Genomic DNA, 14,015 nt, shown 5'->3' with positions numbered 1-14,015 from the left:
ACACTAGATCGCGTGTTCGTCTGACACAGTGGTGTGTGGGCCGAGCTTTGCTGTGCATCGCAACATGCAGTCGCGAGGACTGCCCTCGGCGGTGCTTCCGTGGCCGTGATCGTCTAGTGGTTAGGACATTGCGTTGTGGCCGCAATAACCCAGGTTCGAATCCTGGTCACGGCAATTTTTTAAAGTTTTGCCTTGGTGTCCGCTGCAGTGACGGTTGTGACTCAGTGTTTGAAATCACGGTGCCCTCTTTATTTTTCACTCATGTTCCGCAGGCTGCAGGTGGCACTACCAATTCTTTAATCAACACGCAATGCCGCCACACGAGAGCGCGGGCAGCTACCTGTGTAGTTACTCTCTATTCGAGAAGGGCAGTTGTTTGAGGTGCAATGGATGAGCAGCCAGTCGCAGCTGTGTCGTGCACTGTTTCTACAAAAGCGAAGAACACTGGCACAGGTAGCGTGGCCGAGCGGTCTAAGGCGCTGGTTTAAGGCACCAGTCTCTTCGGAGGCGTGGGTTCGAATCCCACCGCTGCCACATTTTTCTGTTTTTTTGTGCCATTGCGGTGTTTTCTCGTGGGGTAGAACGCAGCTCCTGTGACCGCCGTGCAGCGTCGGTAGCGTGGCCGAGCGGTCTAAGGCGCTGGTTTCAGGCACCAGTCTCCTCGGAGGCGTGGGTTCGAATCCCACCGCTGCCAATGTTTTCTGTCTCGAAAGCCGCAGCACTGATTACCCGCGACGAAAGCAGCGCAGGCAAGCCGTGAGCGTCTCTTTCTTAAATTGTCGTAGCACAGTGCGCGGTGCAACGACATGATTCACAGGCGCCGTTTGGTGTCATAGTGGCTGGCGTTCGTCTCCACGAAATGAGTCCCGAGAATGCCGCTGTACAAAGTGGGAGCGTATAATTTTGTAGTTGTCGTTTAGTAGCGTGTGTATAGATTGCTGCGTTCGCTGGAGTAGCCCTTGTGCCGTTGTCCGGTGTGGTCTAGTGGCTAGGATACCTGGCTCTCACCCAGGAGGCCCGGGTTCGATTCCCGGTACCGGAAAAGCGAGCGCAATTTGTTGCTCCTCTTATGCGACTTGGCCCGACTTAGCTCGACTGACGCTTCGCTGACGCTTGCAGAAAACTACGTTAAGTACGATTCGTGGTCACAAGTGACGGCGAGAGCGATGCGACATCTGTCCACCTCTTATCGAGGCACATACCTGAGGTGAACAGAGTAGGAGGACTGCAAGACACTGCCACGGGGGTTGAATGCAGCTAACCACACTGCTTAGTGTCCTTACATCGCAGACACGTTCGTTTGCCAGTATACATATAATGGAGCCCGCGTCTGACACAGTGGTGTGTGGGCCGAGCTTTGCTGTGCATCGCAACATGCAGTCGCGAGGACTGCCCTCGGCGGTGCTTCCGTGGCCGTGATCGTCTAGTGGTTAGGACATTGCGTTGTGGCCGCAATAAACCCAGGTTCGAATCCTGGTCACGGCAATTTTTAAAGTTTTGCCTTGGTGTCGCTGCAGTGACGGTTGTGACTCAGTGTTTGAAATCACGGTGCCCTCTTTATTTTTCACTCATGTTCCGCAGGCTGCAGGTGGCACTACCAATTCTTTATCAACACGCAATGCCGCCACACGAGAGCGCGGGCAGCTACCTGTGTAGTTACTCTCTATTCGAGAAGGGCAGTTGTTTGAGGTGCAATGGATGAGCAGCCAGTCGCAGCTGTGTCGTGCACTGTTTCTACAAAAGCGAAGAACACTGGCACAGGTAGCGTGGCCGAGCGGTCTAAGGCGCTGGTTTAAGGCACCAGTCTCTTCGGAGGCGTGGGTTCGAATCCCACCGCTGCCACATTTTTCTGTTTTTTGTGCCATTGCGGTGTTTTCTCGTGGGGTAGAACGCAGCTCCTGTGACCGCCGTGCAGCGTCGGTAGCGTGGCCGAGCGGTCTAAGGCGCTGGTTTCAGGCACCAGTCTCCTCGGAGGCGTGGGTTCGAATCCCACCGCTGCCAATGTTTTCTGTCTCGAAAGCCGCAGCACTGATTACCCGCGACGAAAGCAGCGCAGCAAGCCGTGAGCGTCTCTTTCTTAAATTGTCGTAGCACAGTGCGCGGTGCAACGACATGATTCACAGGCGCCGTTTGGTGTCATAGTGGCTGGCGTTCGTCTCCACGAAATGAGTCCCGAGAATGCCGCTGTACAAAGTGGGAGCGTATAATTTTGTAGTTGTCGTTTAGTAGCGTGTGTATAGATTGCTGCGTTCGCTGGAGTAGCCCTTGTGCCGTTGTCCGGTGTGGTCTAGTGGCTAGGATACCTGGCTCTCACCCAGGAGGCCCGGGTTCGATTCCCGGTACCGGAAAAGCGAGCGCAATTTGTTGCTCCTCTTATGCGACTTGGCCCGACTTAGCTCGACTGACGCTTCGCTGACGCTTGCAGAAAACTACGTTAAGTACGATTCGTGGTCACAAGTGACGGCGAGAGCGATGCGACATCTGTCCACCTCTTATCGAGGCACATACCTGAGGTGAACAGAGTAGGAGGACTGCAAGACACTGCCACGGGGGTTGAATGCAGCTAACCACACTGCTTAGTGTCCTTACATCGCAGACACGTTCGTTTGCCAGTATACATATAATGGAGCCCGCGTCTGACACAGTGGTGTGTGGGCCGAGCTTTGCTGTGCATCGCAACATGCAGTCGCGAGGACTGCCCTCGGCGGTGCTTCCGTGGCCGTGATCGTCTAGTGGTTAGGACATTGCGTTGTGGCCGCAATAACCCAGGTTCGAATCCTGGTCACGGCAATTTTTAAAGTTTTGCCTTGGTGTCGCTGCAGTGACGGTTGTGACTCAGTGTTTGAAATCACGGTGCCCTCTTTATTTTTCACTCATGTTCCGCAGGCTGCAGGTGGCACTACCAATTCTTTATCAACACGCAATGCCGCCACACGAGAGCGCGGGCAGCTACCTGTGTAGTTACTCTCTATTCGAGAAGGGCAGTTGTTTGAGGTGCAATGGATGAGCAGCCAGTCGCAGCTGTGTCGTGCACTGTTTCTACAAAAGCGAAGAACACTGGCACAGGTAGCGTGGCCGAGCGGTCTAAGGCGCTGGTTTAAGGCACCAGTCTCTTCGGAGGCGTGGGTTCGAATCCCACCGCTGCCACATTTTTCTGTTTTTTGTGCCATTGCGGTGTTTTCTCGTGGGGTAGAACGCAGCTCCTGTGACCGCCGTGCAGCGTCGGTAGCGTGGCCGAGCGGTCTAAGGCGCTGGTTTCAGGCACCAGTCTCCTCGGAGGCGTGGGTTCGAATCCCACCGCTGCCAATGTTTTCTGTCTCGAAAGCCGCAGCACTGATTACCCGCGACGAAAGCAGCGCAGCAAGCCGTGAGCGTCTCTTTCTTAAATTGTCGTAGCACAGTGCGCGGTGCAACGACATGATTCACAGGCGCCGTTTGGTGTCATAGTGGCTGGCGTTCGTCTCCACGAAATGAGTCCCGAGAATGCCGCTGTACAAAGTGGGAGCGTATAATTTTGTAGTTGTCGTTTAGTAGCGTGTGTATAGATTGCTGCGTTCGCTGGAGTAGCCCTTGTGCCGTTGTCCGGTGTGGTCTAGTGGCTAGGATACCTGGCTCTCACCCAGGAGGCCCGGGTTCGATTCCCGGTACCGGAAAAGCGAGCGCAATTTGTTGCTCCTCTTATGCGACTTGGCCCGACTTAGCTCGACTGACGCTTCGCTGACGCTTGCAGAAAACTACGTTAAGTACGATTCGTGGTCACAAGTGACGGCGAGAGCGATGCGACATCTGTCCACCTCTTATCGAGGCACATACCTGAGGTGAACAGAGTAGGAGGACTGCAAGACACTGCCACGGGGGTTGAATGCAGCTAACCACACTGCTTAGTGTCCTTACATCGCAGACACGTTCGTTTGCCAGTATACATATAATGGAGCCCGCGTCTGACACAGTGGTGTGTGGGCCGAGCTTTGCTGTGCATCGCAACATGCAGTCGCGAGGACTGCCCTCGGCGGTGCTTCCGTGGCCGTGATCGTCTAGTGGTTAGGACATTGCGTTGTGGCCGCAATAACCCAGGTTCGAATCCTGGTCACGGCAATTTTTAAAGTTTTGCCTTGGTGTCGCTGCAGTGACGGTTGTGACTCAGTGTTTGAAATCACGGTGCCCTCTTTATTTTTCACTCATGTTCCGCAGGCTGCAGGTGGCACTACCAATTCTTTATCAACACGCAATGCCGCCACACGAGAGCGCGGGCAGCTACCTGTGTAGTTACTCTCTATTCGAGAAGGGCAGTTGTTTGAGGTGCAATGGATGAGCAGCCAGTCGCAGCTGTGTCGTGCACTGTTTCTACAAAAGCGAAGAACACTGGCACAGGTAGCGTGGCCGAGCGGTCTAAGGCGCTGGTTTAAGGCACCAGTCTCTTCGGAGGCGTGGGTTCGAATCCCACCGCTGCCACATTTTTCTGTTTTTTGTGCCATTGCGGTGTTTTCTCGTGGGGTAGAACGCAGCTCCTGTGACCGCCGTGCAGCGTCGGTAGCGTGGCCGAGCGGTCTAAGGCGCTGGTTTCAGGCACCAGTCTCCTCGGAGGCGTGGGTTCGAATCCCACCGCTGCCAATGTTTTCTGTCTCGAAAGCCGCAGCACTGATTACCCGCGACGAAAGCAGCGCAGCAAGCCGTGAGCGTCTCTTTCTTAAATTGTCGTAGCACAGTGCGCGGTGCAACGACATGATTCACAGGCGCCGTTTGGTGTCATAGTGGCTGGCGTTCGTCTCCACGAAATGAGTCCCGAGAATGCCGCTGTACAAAGTGGGAGCGTATAATTTTGTAGTTGTCGTTTAGTAGCGTGTGTATAGATTGCTGCGTTCGCTGGAGTAGCCCTTGTGCCGTTGTCCGGTGTGGTCTAGTGGCTAGGATACCTGGCTCTCACCCAGGAGGCCCGGGTTCGATTCCCGGTACCGGAAAAGCGAGCGCAATTTGTTGCTCCTCTTATGCGACTTGGCCCGACTTAGCTCGACTGACGCTTCGCTGACGCTTGCAGAAAACTACGTTAAGTACGATTCGTGGTCACAAGTGACGGCGAGAGCGATGCGACATCTGTCCACCTCTTATCGAGGCACATACCTGAGGTGAACAGAGTAGGAGGACTGCAAGACACTGCCACGGGGGTTGAATGCAGCTAACCACACTGCTTAGTGTCCTTACATCGCAGACACGTTCGTTTGCCAGTATACATATAATGGAGCCCGCGTCTGACACAGTGGTGTGTGGGCCGAGCTTTGCTGTGCATCGCAACATGCAGTCGCGAGGACTGCCCTCGGCGGTGCTTCCGTGGCCGTGATCGTCTAGTGGTTAGGACATTGCGTTGTGGCCGCAATAACCCAGGTTCGAATCCTGGTCACGGCAATTTTTAAAGTTTTGCCTTGGTGTCGCTGCAGTGACGGTTGTGACTCAGTGTTTGAAATCACGGTGCCCTCTTTATTTTTCACTCATGTTCCGCAGGCTGCAGGTGGCACTACCAATTCTTTATCAACACGCAATGCCGCCACACGAGAGCGCGGGCAGCTACCTGTGTAGTTACTCTCTATTCGAGAAGGGCAGTTGTTTGAGGTGCAATGGATGAGCAGCCAGTCGCAGCTGTGTCGTGCACTGTTTCTACAAAAGCGAAGAACACTGGCACAGGTAGCGTGGCCGAGCGGTCTAAGGCGCTGGTTTAAGGCACCAGTCTCTTCGGAGGCGTGGGTTCGAATCCCACCGCTGCCACATTTTTCTGTTTTTTGTGCCATTGCGGTGTTTTCTCGTGGGGTAGAACGCAGCTCCTGTGACCGCCGTGCAGCGTCGGTAGCGTGGCCGAGCGGTCTAAGGCGCTGGTTTCAGGCACCAGTCTCCTCGGAGGCGTGGGTTCGAATCCCACCGCTGCCAATGTTTTCTGTCTCGAAAGCCGCAGCACTGATTACCCGCGACGAAAGCAGCGCAGCAAGCCGTGAGCGTCTCTTTCTTAAATTGTCGTAGCACAGTGCGCGGTGCAACGACATGATTCACAGGCGCCGTTTGGTGTCATAGTGGCTGGCGTTCGTCTCCACGAAATGAGTCCCGAGAATGCCGCTGTACAAAGTGGGAGCGTATAATTTTGTAGTTGTCGTTTAGTAGCGTGTGTATAGATTGCTGCGTTCGCTGGAGTAGCCCTTGTGCCGTTGTCCGGTGTGGTCTAGTGGCTAGGATACCTGGCTCTCACCCAGGAGGCCCGGGTTCGATTCCCGGTACCGGAAAAGCGAGCGCAATTTGTTGCTCCTCTTATGCGACTTGGCCCGACTTAGCTCGACTGACGCTTCGCTGACGCTTGCAGAAAACTACGTTAAGTACGATTCGTGGTCACAAGTGACGGCGAGAGCGATGCGACATCTGTCCACCTCTTATCGAGGCACATACCTGAGGTGAACAGAGTAGGAGGACTGCAAGACACTGCCACGGGGGTTGAATGCAGCTAACCACACTGCTTAGTGTCCTTACATCGCAGACACGTTCGTTTGCCAGTATACATATAATGGAGCCCGCGTCTGACACAGTGGTGTGTGGGCCGAGCTTTGCTGTGCATCGCAACATGCAGTCGCGAGGACTGCCCTCGGCGGTGCTTCCGTGGCCGTGATCGTCTAGTGGTTAGGACATTGCGTTGTGGCCGCAATAACCCAGGTTCGAATCCTGGTCACGGCAATTTTTAAAGTTTTGCCTTGGTGTCGCTGCAGTGACGGTTGTGACTCAGTGTTTGAAATCACGGTGCCCTCTTTATTTTTCACTCATGTTCCGCAGGCTGCAGGTGGCACTACCAATTCTTTATCAACACGCAATGCCGCCACACGAGAGCGCGGGCAGCTACCTGTGTAGTTACTCTCTATTCGAGAAGGGCAGTTGTTTGAGGTGCAATGGATGAGCAGCCAGTCGCAGCTGTGTCGTGCACTGTTTCTACAAAAGCGAAGAACACTGGCACAGGTAGCGTGGCCGAGCGGTCTAAGGCGCTGGTTTAAGGCACCAGTCTCTTCGGAGGCGTGGGTTCGAATCCCACCGCTGCCACATTTTTCTGTTTTTTGTGCCATTGCGGTGTTTTCTCGTGGGGTAGAACGCAGCTCCTGTGACCGCCGTGCAGCGTCGGTAGCGTGGCCGAGCGGTCTAAGGCGCTGGTTTCAGGCACCAGTCTCCTCGGAGGCGTGGGTTCGAATCCCACCGCTGCCAATGTTTTCTGTCTCGAAAGCCGCAGCACTGATTACCCGCGACGAAAGCAGCGCAGCAAGCCGTGAGCGTCTCTTTCTTAAATTGTCGTAGCACAGTGCGCGGTGCAACGACATGATTCACAGGCGCCGTTTGGTGTCATAGTGGCTGGCGTTCGTCTCCACGAAATGAGTCCCGAGAATGCCGCTGTACAAAGTGGGAGCGTATAATTTTGTAGTTGTCGTTTAGTAGCGTGTGTATAGATTGCTGCGTTCGCTGGAGTAGCCCTTGTGCCGTTGTCCGGTGTGGTCTAGTGGCTAGGATACCTGGCTCTCACCCAGGAGGCCCGGGTTCGATTCCCGGTACCGGAAAAGCGAGCGCAATTTGTTGCTCCTCTTATGCGACTTGGCCCGACTTAGCTCGACTGACGCTTCGCTGACGCTTGCAGAAAACTACGTTAAGTACGATTCGTGGTCACAAGTGACGGCGAGAGCGATGCGACATCTGTCCACCTCTTATCGAGGCACATACCTGAGGTGAACAGAGTAGGAGGACTGCAAGACACTGCCACGGGGGTTGAATGCAGCTAACCACACTGCTTAGTGTCCTTACATCGCAGACACGTTCGTTTGCCAGTATACATATAATGGAGCCCGCGTCTGACACAGTGGTGTGTGGGCCGAGCTTTGCTGTGCATCGCAACATGCAGTCGCGAGGACTGCCCTCGGCGGTGCTTCCGTGGCCGTGATCGTCTAGTGGTTAGGACATTGCGTTGTGGCCGCAATAACCCAGGTTCGAATCCTGGTCACGGCAATTTTTAAAGTTTTGCCTTGGTGTCGCTGCAGTGACGGTTGTGACTCAGTGTTTGAAATCACGGTGCCCTCTTTATTTTTCACTCATGTTCCGCAGGCTGCAGGTGGCACTACCAATTCTTTATCAACACGCAATGCCGCCACACGAGAGCGCGGGCAGCTACCTGTGTAGTTACTCTCTATTCGAGAAGGGCAGTTGTTTGAGGTGCAATGGATGAGCAGCCAGTCGCAGCTGTGTCGTGCACTGTTTCTACAAAAGCGAAGAACACTGGCACAGGTAGCGTGGCCGAGCGGTCTAAGGCGCTGGTTTAAGGCACCAGTCTCTTCGGAGGCGTGGGTTCGAATCCCACCGCTGCCACATTTTTCTGTTTTTTGTGCCATTGCGGTGTTTTCTCGTGGGGTAGAACGCAGCTCCTGTGACCGCCGTGCAGCGTCGGTAGCGTGGCCGAGCGGTCTAAGGCGCTGGTTTCAGGCACCAGTCTCCTCGGAGGCGTGGGTTCGAATCCCACCGCTGCCAATGTTTTCTGTCTCGAAAGCCGCAGCACTGATTACCCGCGACGAAAGCAGCGCAGCAAGCCGTGAGCGTCTCTTTCTTAAATTGTCGTAGCACAGTGCGCGGTGCAACGACATGATTCACAGGCGCCGTTTGGTGTCATAGTGGCTGGCGTTCGTCTCCACGAAATGAGTCCCGAGAATGCCGCTGTACAAAGTGGGAGCGTATAATTTTGTAGTTGTCGTTTAGTAGCGTGTGTATAGATTGCTGCGTTCGCTGGAGTAGCCCTTGTGCCGTTGTCCGGTGTGGTCTAGTGGCTAGGATACCTGGCTCTCACCCAGGAGGCCCGGGTTCGATTCCCGGTACCGGAAAAGCGAGCGCAATTTGTTGCTCCTCTTATGCGACTTGGCCCGACTTAGCTCGACTGACGCTTCGCTGACGCTTGCAGAAAACTACGTTAAGTACGATTCGTGGTCACAAGTGACGGCGAGAGCGATGCGACATCTGTCCACCTCTTATCGAGGCACATACCTGAGGTGAACAGAGTAGGAGGACTGCAAGACACTGCCACGGGGGTTGAATGCAGCTAACCACACTGCTTAGTGTCCTTACATCGCAGACACGTTCGTTTGCCAGTATACATATAATGGAGCCCGCGTCTGACACAGTGGTGTGTGGGCCGAGCTTTGCTGTGCATCGCAACATGCAGTCGCGAGGACTGCCCTCGGCGGTGCTTCCGTGGCCGTGATCGTCTAGTGGTTAGGACATTGCGTTGTGGCCGCAATAACCCAGGTTCGAATCCTGGTCACGGCAATTTTTAAAGTTTTGCCTTGGTGTCGCTGCAGTGACGGTTGTGACTCAGTGTTTGAAATCACGGTGCCCTCTTTATTTTTCACTCATGTTCCGCAGGCTGCAGGTGGCACTACCAATTCTTTATCAACACGCAATGCCGCCACACGAGAGCGCGGGCAGCTACCTGTGTAGTTACTCTCTATTCGAGAAGGGCAGTTGTTTGAGGTGCAATGGATGAGCAGCCAGTCGCAGCTGTGTCGTGCACTGTTTCTACAAAAGCGAAGAACACTGGCACAGGTAGCGTGGCCGAGCGGTCTAAGGCGCTGGTTTAAGGCACCAGTCTCTTCGGAGGCGTGGGTTCGAATCCCACCGCTGCCACATTTTTCTGTTTTTTGTGCCATTGCGGTGTTTTCTCGTGGGGTAGAACGCAGCTCCTGTGACCGCCGTGCAGCGTCGGTAGCGTGGCCGAGCGGTCTAAGGCGCTGGTTTCAGGCACCAGTCTCCTCGGAGGCGTGGGTTCGAATCCCACCGCTGCCAATGTTTTCTGTCTCGAAAGCCGCAGCACTGATTACCCGCGACGAAAGCAGCGCAGCAAGCCGTGAGCGTCTCTTTCTTAAATTGTCGTAGCACAGTGCGCGGTGCAACGACATGATTCACAGGCGCCGTTTGGTGTCATAGTGGCTGGCGTTCGTCTCCACGAAATGAGTCCCGAGAATGCCGCTGTACAAAGTGGGAGCGTATAATTTTGTAGTTGTCGTTTAGTAGCGTGTGTATAGATTGCTGCGTTCGCTGGAGTAGCCCTTGTGCCGTTGTCCGGTGTGGTCTAGTGGCTAGGATACCTGGCTCTCACCCAGGAGGCCCGGGTTCGATTCCCGGTACCGGAAAAGCGAGCGCAATTTGTTGCTCCTCTTATGCGACTTGGCCCGACTTAGCTCGACTGACGCTTCGCTGACGCTTGCAGAAAACTACGTTAAGTACGATTCGTGGTCACAAGTGACGGCGAGAGCGATGCGACATCTGTCCACCTCTTATCGAGGCACATACCTGAGGTGAACAGAGTAGGAGGACTGCAAGACACTGCCACGGGGGTTGAATGCAGCTAACCACACTGCTTAGTGTCCTTACATCGCAGACACGTTCGTTTGCCAGTATACATATAATGGAGCCCGCGTCTGACACAGTGGTGTGTGGGCCGAGCTTTGCTGTGCATCGCAACATGCAGTCGCGAGGACTGCCCTCGGCGGTGCTTCCGTGGCCGTGATCGTCTAGTGGTTAGGACATTGCGTTGTGGCCGCAATAACCCAGGTTCGAATCCTGGTCACGGCAATTTTTAAAGTTTTGCCTTGGTGTCGCTGCAGTGACGGTTGTGACTCAGTGTTTGAAATCACGGTGCCCTCTTTATTTTTCACTCATGTTCCGCAGGCTGCAGGTGGCACTACCAATTCTTTATCAACACGCAATGCCGCCACACGAGAGCGCGGGCAGCTACCTGTGTAGTTACTCTCTATTCGAGAAGGGCAGTTGTTTGAGGTGCAATGGATGAGCAGCCAGTCGCAGCTGTGTCGTGCACTGTTTCTACAAAAGCGAAGAACACTGGCACAGGTAGCGTGGCCGAGCGGTCTAAGGCGCTGGTTTAAGGCACCAGTCTCTTCGGAGGCGTGGGTTCGAATCCCACCGCTGCCACATTTTTCTGTTTTTTGTGCCATTGCGGTGTTTTCTCGTGGGGTAGAACGCAGCTCCTGTGACCGCCGTGCAGCGTCGGTAGCGTGGCCGAGCGGTCTAAGGCGCTGGTTTCAGGCACCAGTCTCCTCGGAGGCGTGGGTTCGAATCCCACCGCTGCCAATGTTTTCTGTCTCGAAAGCCGCAGCACTGATTACCCGCGACGAAAGCAGCGCAGCAAGCCGTGAGCGTCTCTTTCTTAAATTGTCGTAGCACAGTGCGCGGTGCAACGACATGATTCACAGGCGCCGTTTGGTGTCATAGTGGCTGGCGTTCGTCTCCACGAAATGAGTCCCGAGAATGCCGCTGTACAAAGTGGGAGCGTATAATTTTGTAGTTGTCGTTTAGTAGCGTGTGTATAGATTGCTGCGTTCGCTGGAGTAGCCCTTGTGCCGTTGTCCGGTGTGGTCTAGTGGCTAGGATACCTGGCTCTCACCCAGGAGGCCCGGGTTCGATTCCCGGTACCGGAAAAGCGAGCGCAATTTGTTGCTCCTCTTATGCGACTTGGCCCGACTTAGCTCGACTGACGCTTCGCTGACGCTTGCAGAAAACTACGTTAAGTACGATTCGTGGTCACAAGTGACGGCGAGAGCGATGCGACATCTGTCCACCTCTTATCGAGGCACATACCTGAGGTGAACAGAGTAGGAGGACTGCAAGACACTGCCACGGGGGTTGAATGCAGCTAACCACACTGCTTAGTGTCCTTACATCGCAGACACGTTCGTTTGCCAGTATACATATAATGGAGCCCGCGTCTGACACAGTGGTGTGTGGGCCGAGCTTTGCTGTGCATCGCAACATGCAGTCGCGAGGACTGCCCTCGGCGGTGCTTCCGTGGCCGTGATCGTCTAGTGGTTAGGACATTGCGTTGTGGCCGCAATAACCCAGGTTCGAATCCTGGTCACGGCAATTTTTAAAGTTTTGCCTTGGTGTCGCTGCAGTGACGGTTGTGACTCAGTGTTTGAAATCACGGTGCCCTCTTTATTTTTCACTCATGTTCCGCAGGCTGCAGGTGGCACTACCAATTCTTTATCAACACGCAATGCCGCCACACGAGAGCGCGGGCAGCTACCTGTGTAGTTACTCTCTATTCGAGAAGGGCAGTTGTTTGAGGTGCAATGGATGAGCAGCCAGTCGCAGCTGTGTCGTGCACTGTTTCTACAAAAGCGAAGAACACTGGCACAGGTAGCGTGGCCGAGCGGTCTAAGGCGCTGGTTTAAGGCACCAGTCTCTTCGGAGGCGTGGGTTCGAATCCCACCGCTGCCACATTTTTCTGTTTTTTGTGCCATTGCGGTGTTTTCTCGTGGGGTAGAACGCAGCTCCTGTGACCGCCGTGCAGCGTCGGTAGCGTGGCCGAGCGGTCTAAGGCGCTGGTTTCAGGCACCAGTCTCCTCGGAGGCGTGGGTTCGAATCCCACCGCTGCCAATGTTTTCTGTCTCGAAAGCCGCAGCACTGATTACCCGCGACGAAAGCAGCGCAGCAAGCCGTGAGCGTCTCTTTCTTAAATTGTCGTAGCACAGTGCGCGGTGCAACGACATGATTCACAGGCGCCGTTTGGTGTCATAGTGGCTGGCGTTCGTCTCCACGAAATGAGTCCCGAGAATGCCGCTGTACAAAGTGGGAGCGTATAATTTTGTAGTTGTCGTTTAGTAGCGTGTGTATAGATTGCTGCGTTCGCTGGAGTAGCCCTTGTGCCGTTGTCCGGTGTGGTCTAGTGGCTAGGATACCTGGCTCTCACCCAGGAGGCCCGGGTTCGATTCCCGGTACCGGAAAAGCGAGCGCAATTTGTTGCTCCTCTTATGCGACTTGGCCCGACTTAGCTCGACTGACGCTTCGCTGACGCTTGCAGAAAACTACGTTAAGTACGATTCGTGGTCACAAGTGACGGCGAGAGCGATGCGACATCTGTCCACCTCTTATCGAGGCACATACCTGAGGTGAACAGAGTAGGAGGACTGCAAGACACTGCCACGGGGGTTGAATGCAGCTAACCACACTGCTTAGTGTCCTTACATCGCAGACACGTTCGTTTGCCAGTATACATATAATGGAGCCCGCGTCTGACACAGTGGTGTGTGGGCCGAGCTTTGCTGTGCATCGCAACATGCAGTCGCGAGGACTGCCCTCGGCGGTGCTTCCGTGGCCGTGATCGTCTAGTGGTTAGGACATTGCGTTGTGGCCGCAATAACCCAGGTTCGAATCCTGGTCACGGCAATTTTTAAAGTTTTGCCTTGGTGTCGCTGCAGTGACGGTTGTGACTCAGTGTTTGAAATCACGGTGCCCTCTTTATTTTTCACTCATGTTCCGCAGGCTGCAGGTGGCACTACCAATTCTTTATCAACACGCAATGCCGCCACACGAGAGCGCGGGCAGCTACCTGTGTAGTTACTCTCTATTCGAGAAGGGCAGTTGTTTGAGGTGCAATGGATGAGCAGCCAGTCGCAGCTGTGTCGTGCACTGTTTCTACAAAAGCGAAGAACACTGGCACAGGTAGCGTGGCCGAGCGGTCTAAGGCGCTGGTTTAAGGCACCAGTCTCTTCGGAGGCGTGGGTTCGAATCCCACCGCTGCCACATTTTTCTGTTTTTTGTGCCATTGCGGTGTTTTCTCGTGGGGTAGAACGCAGCTCCTGTGACCGCCGTGCAGCGTCGGTAGCGTGGCCGAGCGGTCTAAGGCGCTGGTTTCAGGCACCAGTCTCCTCGGAGGCGTGGGTTCGAATCCCACCGCTGCCAATGTTTTCTGTCTCGAAAGCCGCAGCACTGATTACCCGCGACGAAAGCAGCGCAGCAAGCCGTGAGCGTCTCTTTCTTAAATTGTCGTAGCACAGTGCGCGGTGCAACGACATGATTCACAGGCGCCGTTTGGTGTCATAGTGGCTGGCGTTCGTCTCCACGAAATGAGTCCCGAGAATGCCGCTGTACAAAGTGGGAGCGTATAATTTTGTAGTTGTCGTTTAGTAGCGTGTGTATAGATTGCTGCGTTCGCTGGAGTAGCCCTTGTG

At 54.6% G+C, this 14,015-nt stretch overlaps 43 non-coding genes across 43 annotated transcripts; all 43 read left to right on the top strand.

Annotated features, from left to right (window-relative positions):
* Positions 1 to 102: 102 nt before the first annotated feature.
* Trnah-gug (transfer RNA histidin (anticodon GUG)) lies at positions 103 to 174 on the top strand. The gene has a single exon. It is a non-coding gene; the product is annotated as a tRNA-His (tRNA).
* A 278-nt stretch (positions 175 to 452) lies between these two features.
* Positions 453 to 534, top strand: Trnal-aag (transfer RNA leucine (anticodon AAG)). Its single transcript has one exon. It is a non-coding gene; the product is annotated as a tRNA-Leu (tRNA).
* A 78-nt stretch (positions 535 to 612) lies between these two features.
* On the top strand, positions 613 to 694 carry Trnal-cag (transfer RNA leucine (anticodon CAG)). Its single transcript has one exon. It is a non-coding gene; the product is annotated as a tRNA-Leu (tRNA).
* Positions 695 to 970: 276 nt separating this feature from the next.
* Trnae-cuc (transfer RNA glutamic acid (anticodon CUC)) lies at positions 971 to 1,042 on the top strand. The gene has a single exon. It is a non-coding gene; the product is annotated as a tRNA-Glu (tRNA).
* Positions 1,043 to 1,412: 370 nt separating this feature from the next.
* On the top strand, positions 1,413 to 1,485 carry Trnah-gug (transfer RNA histidin (anticodon GUG)). Its single transcript has one exon. It is a non-coding gene; the product is annotated as a tRNA-His (tRNA).
* Positions 1,486 to 1,760: 275 nt separating this feature from the next.
* On the top strand, positions 1,761 to 1,842 carry Trnal-aag (transfer RNA leucine (anticodon AAG)). The gene has a single exon. It is a non-coding gene; the product is annotated as a tRNA-Leu (tRNA).
* A 77-nt stretch (positions 1,843 to 1,919) lies between these two features.
* Trnal-cag (transfer RNA leucine (anticodon CAG)) lies at positions 1,920 to 2,001 on the top strand. Its single transcript has one exon. It is a non-coding gene; the product is annotated as a tRNA-Leu (tRNA).
* A 275-nt stretch (positions 2,002 to 2,276) lies between these two features.
* Positions 2,277 to 2,348, top strand: Trnae-cuc (transfer RNA glutamic acid (anticodon CUC)). Its single transcript has one exon. It is a non-coding gene; the product is annotated as a tRNA-Glu (tRNA).
* A 370-nt stretch (positions 2,349 to 2,718) lies between these two features.
* Positions 2,719 to 2,790, top strand: Trnah-gug (transfer RNA histidin (anticodon GUG)). Its single transcript has one exon. It is a non-coding gene; the product is annotated as a tRNA-His (tRNA).
* Positions 2,791 to 3,065: 275 nt separating this feature from the next.
* Positions 3,066 to 3,147, top strand: Trnal-aag (transfer RNA leucine (anticodon AAG)). Its single transcript has one exon. It is a non-coding gene; the product is annotated as a tRNA-Leu (tRNA).
* A 77-nt stretch (positions 3,148 to 3,224) lies between these two features.
* Trnal-cag (transfer RNA leucine (anticodon CAG)) lies at positions 3,225 to 3,306 on the top strand. Its single transcript has one exon. It is a non-coding gene; the product is annotated as a tRNA-Leu (tRNA).
* A 275-nt stretch (positions 3,307 to 3,581) lies between these two features.
* Trnae-cuc (transfer RNA glutamic acid (anticodon CUC)) lies at positions 3,582 to 3,653 on the top strand. The gene has a single exon. It is a non-coding gene; the product is annotated as a tRNA-Glu (tRNA).
* A 370-nt stretch (positions 3,654 to 4,023) lies between these two features.
* On the top strand, positions 4,024 to 4,095 carry Trnah-gug (transfer RNA histidin (anticodon GUG)). Its single transcript has one exon. It is a non-coding gene; the product is annotated as a tRNA-His (tRNA).
* Positions 4,096 to 4,370: 275 nt separating this feature from the next.
* Trnal-aag (transfer RNA leucine (anticodon AAG)) lies at positions 4,371 to 4,452 on the top strand. Its single transcript has one exon. It is a non-coding gene; the product is annotated as a tRNA-Leu (tRNA).
* A 77-nt stretch (positions 4,453 to 4,529) lies between these two features.
* Trnal-cag (transfer RNA leucine (anticodon CAG)) lies at positions 4,530 to 4,611 on the top strand. Its single transcript has one exon. It is a non-coding gene; the product is annotated as a tRNA-Leu (tRNA).
* Positions 4,612 to 4,886: 275 nt separating this feature from the next.
* Trnae-cuc (transfer RNA glutamic acid (anticodon CUC)) lies at positions 4,887 to 4,958 on the top strand. The gene has a single exon. It is a non-coding gene; the product is annotated as a tRNA-Glu (tRNA).
* Positions 4,959 to 5,328: 370 nt separating this feature from the next.
* Positions 5,329 to 5,400, top strand: Trnah-gug (transfer RNA histidin (anticodon GUG)). The gene has a single exon. It is a non-coding gene; the product is annotated as a tRNA-His (tRNA).
* Positions 5,401 to 5,675: 275 nt separating this feature from the next.
* On the top strand, positions 5,676 to 5,757 carry Trnal-aag (transfer RNA leucine (anticodon AAG)). The gene has a single exon. It is a non-coding gene; the product is annotated as a tRNA-Leu (tRNA).
* Positions 5,758 to 5,834: 77 nt separating this feature from the next.
* On the top strand, positions 5,835 to 5,916 carry Trnal-cag (transfer RNA leucine (anticodon CAG)). The gene has a single exon. It is a non-coding gene; the product is annotated as a tRNA-Leu (tRNA).
* A 275-nt stretch (positions 5,917 to 6,191) lies between these two features.
* On the top strand, positions 6,192 to 6,263 carry Trnae-cuc (transfer RNA glutamic acid (anticodon CUC)). Its single transcript has one exon. It is a non-coding gene; the product is annotated as a tRNA-Glu (tRNA).
* A 370-nt stretch (positions 6,264 to 6,633) lies between these two features.
* On the top strand, positions 6,634 to 6,705 carry Trnah-gug (transfer RNA histidin (anticodon GUG)). The gene has a single exon. It is a non-coding gene; the product is annotated as a tRNA-His (tRNA).
* A 275-nt stretch (positions 6,706 to 6,980) lies between these two features.
* Trnal-aag (transfer RNA leucine (anticodon AAG)) lies at positions 6,981 to 7,062 on the top strand. Its single transcript has one exon. It is a non-coding gene; the product is annotated as a tRNA-Leu (tRNA).
* Positions 7,063 to 7,139: 77 nt separating this feature from the next.
* On the top strand, positions 7,140 to 7,221 carry Trnal-cag (transfer RNA leucine (anticodon CAG)). Its single transcript has one exon. It is a non-coding gene; the product is annotated as a tRNA-Leu (tRNA).
* A 275-nt stretch (positions 7,222 to 7,496) lies between these two features.
* Trnae-cuc (transfer RNA glutamic acid (anticodon CUC)) lies at positions 7,497 to 7,568 on the top strand. Its single transcript has one exon. It is a non-coding gene; the product is annotated as a tRNA-Glu (tRNA).
* Positions 7,569 to 7,938: 370 nt separating this feature from the next.
* On the top strand, positions 7,939 to 8,010 carry Trnah-gug (transfer RNA histidin (anticodon GUG)). The gene has a single exon. It is a non-coding gene; the product is annotated as a tRNA-His (tRNA).
* Positions 8,011 to 8,285: 275 nt separating this feature from the next.
* On the top strand, positions 8,286 to 8,367 carry Trnal-aag (transfer RNA leucine (anticodon AAG)). The gene has a single exon. It is a non-coding gene; the product is annotated as a tRNA-Leu (tRNA).
* Positions 8,368 to 8,444: 77 nt separating this feature from the next.
* On the top strand, positions 8,445 to 8,526 carry Trnal-cag (transfer RNA leucine (anticodon CAG)). The gene has a single exon. It is a non-coding gene; the product is annotated as a tRNA-Leu (tRNA).
* A 275-nt stretch (positions 8,527 to 8,801) lies between these two features.
* Trnae-cuc (transfer RNA glutamic acid (anticodon CUC)) lies at positions 8,802 to 8,873 on the top strand. The gene has a single exon. It is a non-coding gene; the product is annotated as a tRNA-Glu (tRNA).
* A 370-nt stretch (positions 8,874 to 9,243) lies between these two features.
* On the top strand, positions 9,244 to 9,315 carry Trnah-gug (transfer RNA histidin (anticodon GUG)). The gene has a single exon. It is a non-coding gene; the product is annotated as a tRNA-His (tRNA).
* A 275-nt stretch (positions 9,316 to 9,590) lies between these two features.
* On the top strand, positions 9,591 to 9,672 carry Trnal-aag (transfer RNA leucine (anticodon AAG)). Its single transcript has one exon. It is a non-coding gene; the product is annotated as a tRNA-Leu (tRNA).
* A 77-nt stretch (positions 9,673 to 9,749) lies between these two features.
* On the top strand, positions 9,750 to 9,831 carry Trnal-cag (transfer RNA leucine (anticodon CAG)). Its single transcript has one exon. It is a non-coding gene; the product is annotated as a tRNA-Leu (tRNA).
* Positions 9,832 to 10,106: 275 nt separating this feature from the next.
* On the top strand, positions 10,107 to 10,178 carry Trnae-cuc (transfer RNA glutamic acid (anticodon CUC)). The gene has a single exon. It is a non-coding gene; the product is annotated as a tRNA-Glu (tRNA).
* A 370-nt stretch (positions 10,179 to 10,548) lies between these two features.
* On the top strand, positions 10,549 to 10,620 carry Trnah-gug (transfer RNA histidin (anticodon GUG)). Its single transcript has one exon. It is a non-coding gene; the product is annotated as a tRNA-His (tRNA).
* Positions 10,621 to 10,895: 275 nt separating this feature from the next.
* Positions 10,896 to 10,977, top strand: Trnal-aag (transfer RNA leucine (anticodon AAG)). The gene has a single exon. It is a non-coding gene; the product is annotated as a tRNA-Leu (tRNA).
* A 77-nt stretch (positions 10,978 to 11,054) lies between these two features.
* Trnal-cag (transfer RNA leucine (anticodon CAG)) lies at positions 11,055 to 11,136 on the top strand. The gene has a single exon. It is a non-coding gene; the product is annotated as a tRNA-Leu (tRNA).
* A 275-nt stretch (positions 11,137 to 11,411) lies between these two features.
* Positions 11,412 to 11,483, top strand: Trnae-cuc (transfer RNA glutamic acid (anticodon CUC)). Its single transcript has one exon. It is a non-coding gene; the product is annotated as a tRNA-Glu (tRNA).
* A 370-nt stretch (positions 11,484 to 11,853) lies between these two features.
* On the top strand, positions 11,854 to 11,925 carry Trnah-gug (transfer RNA histidin (anticodon GUG)). The gene has a single exon. It is a non-coding gene; the product is annotated as a tRNA-His (tRNA).
* Positions 11,926 to 12,200: 275 nt separating this feature from the next.
* Positions 12,201 to 12,282, top strand: Trnal-aag (transfer RNA leucine (anticodon AAG)). Its single transcript has one exon. It is a non-coding gene; the product is annotated as a tRNA-Leu (tRNA).
* Positions 12,283 to 12,359: 77 nt separating this feature from the next.
* Trnal-cag (transfer RNA leucine (anticodon CAG)) lies at positions 12,360 to 12,441 on the top strand. Its single transcript has one exon. It is a non-coding gene; the product is annotated as a tRNA-Leu (tRNA).
* A 275-nt stretch (positions 12,442 to 12,716) lies between these two features.
* Positions 12,717 to 12,788, top strand: Trnae-cuc (transfer RNA glutamic acid (anticodon CUC)). Its single transcript has one exon. It is a non-coding gene; the product is annotated as a tRNA-Glu (tRNA).
* A 370-nt stretch (positions 12,789 to 13,158) lies between these two features.
* Trnah-gug (transfer RNA histidin (anticodon GUG)) lies at positions 13,159 to 13,230 on the top strand. Its single transcript has one exon. It is a non-coding gene; the product is annotated as a tRNA-His (tRNA).
* Positions 13,231 to 13,505: 275 nt separating this feature from the next.
* On the top strand, positions 13,506 to 13,587 carry Trnal-aag (transfer RNA leucine (anticodon AAG)). Its single transcript has one exon. It is a non-coding gene; the product is annotated as a tRNA-Leu (tRNA).
* A 77-nt stretch (positions 13,588 to 13,664) lies between these two features.
* Trnal-cag (transfer RNA leucine (anticodon CAG)) lies at positions 13,665 to 13,746 on the top strand. Its single transcript has one exon. It is a non-coding gene; the product is annotated as a tRNA-Leu (tRNA).
* The last annotated feature ends 269 nt before the right edge of the window (positions 13,747 to 14,015 follow it).

This window comes from Schistocerca gregaria, unplaced genomic scaffold, assembly GCF_023897955.1.
Source record: "Schistocerca gregaria isolate iqSchGreg1 unplaced genomic scaffold, iqSchGreg1.2 ptg001539l, whole genome shotgun sequence".
In the NCBI taxonomy this organism is placed as follows: Eukaryota; Metazoa; Arthropoda; class Insecta; order Orthoptera; family Acrididae; genus Schistocerca; species Schistocerca gregaria.
Note: the sequence above shows the minus strand (reverse complement) of the source record. Positions and strands in the feature narration are given on the sequence as shown.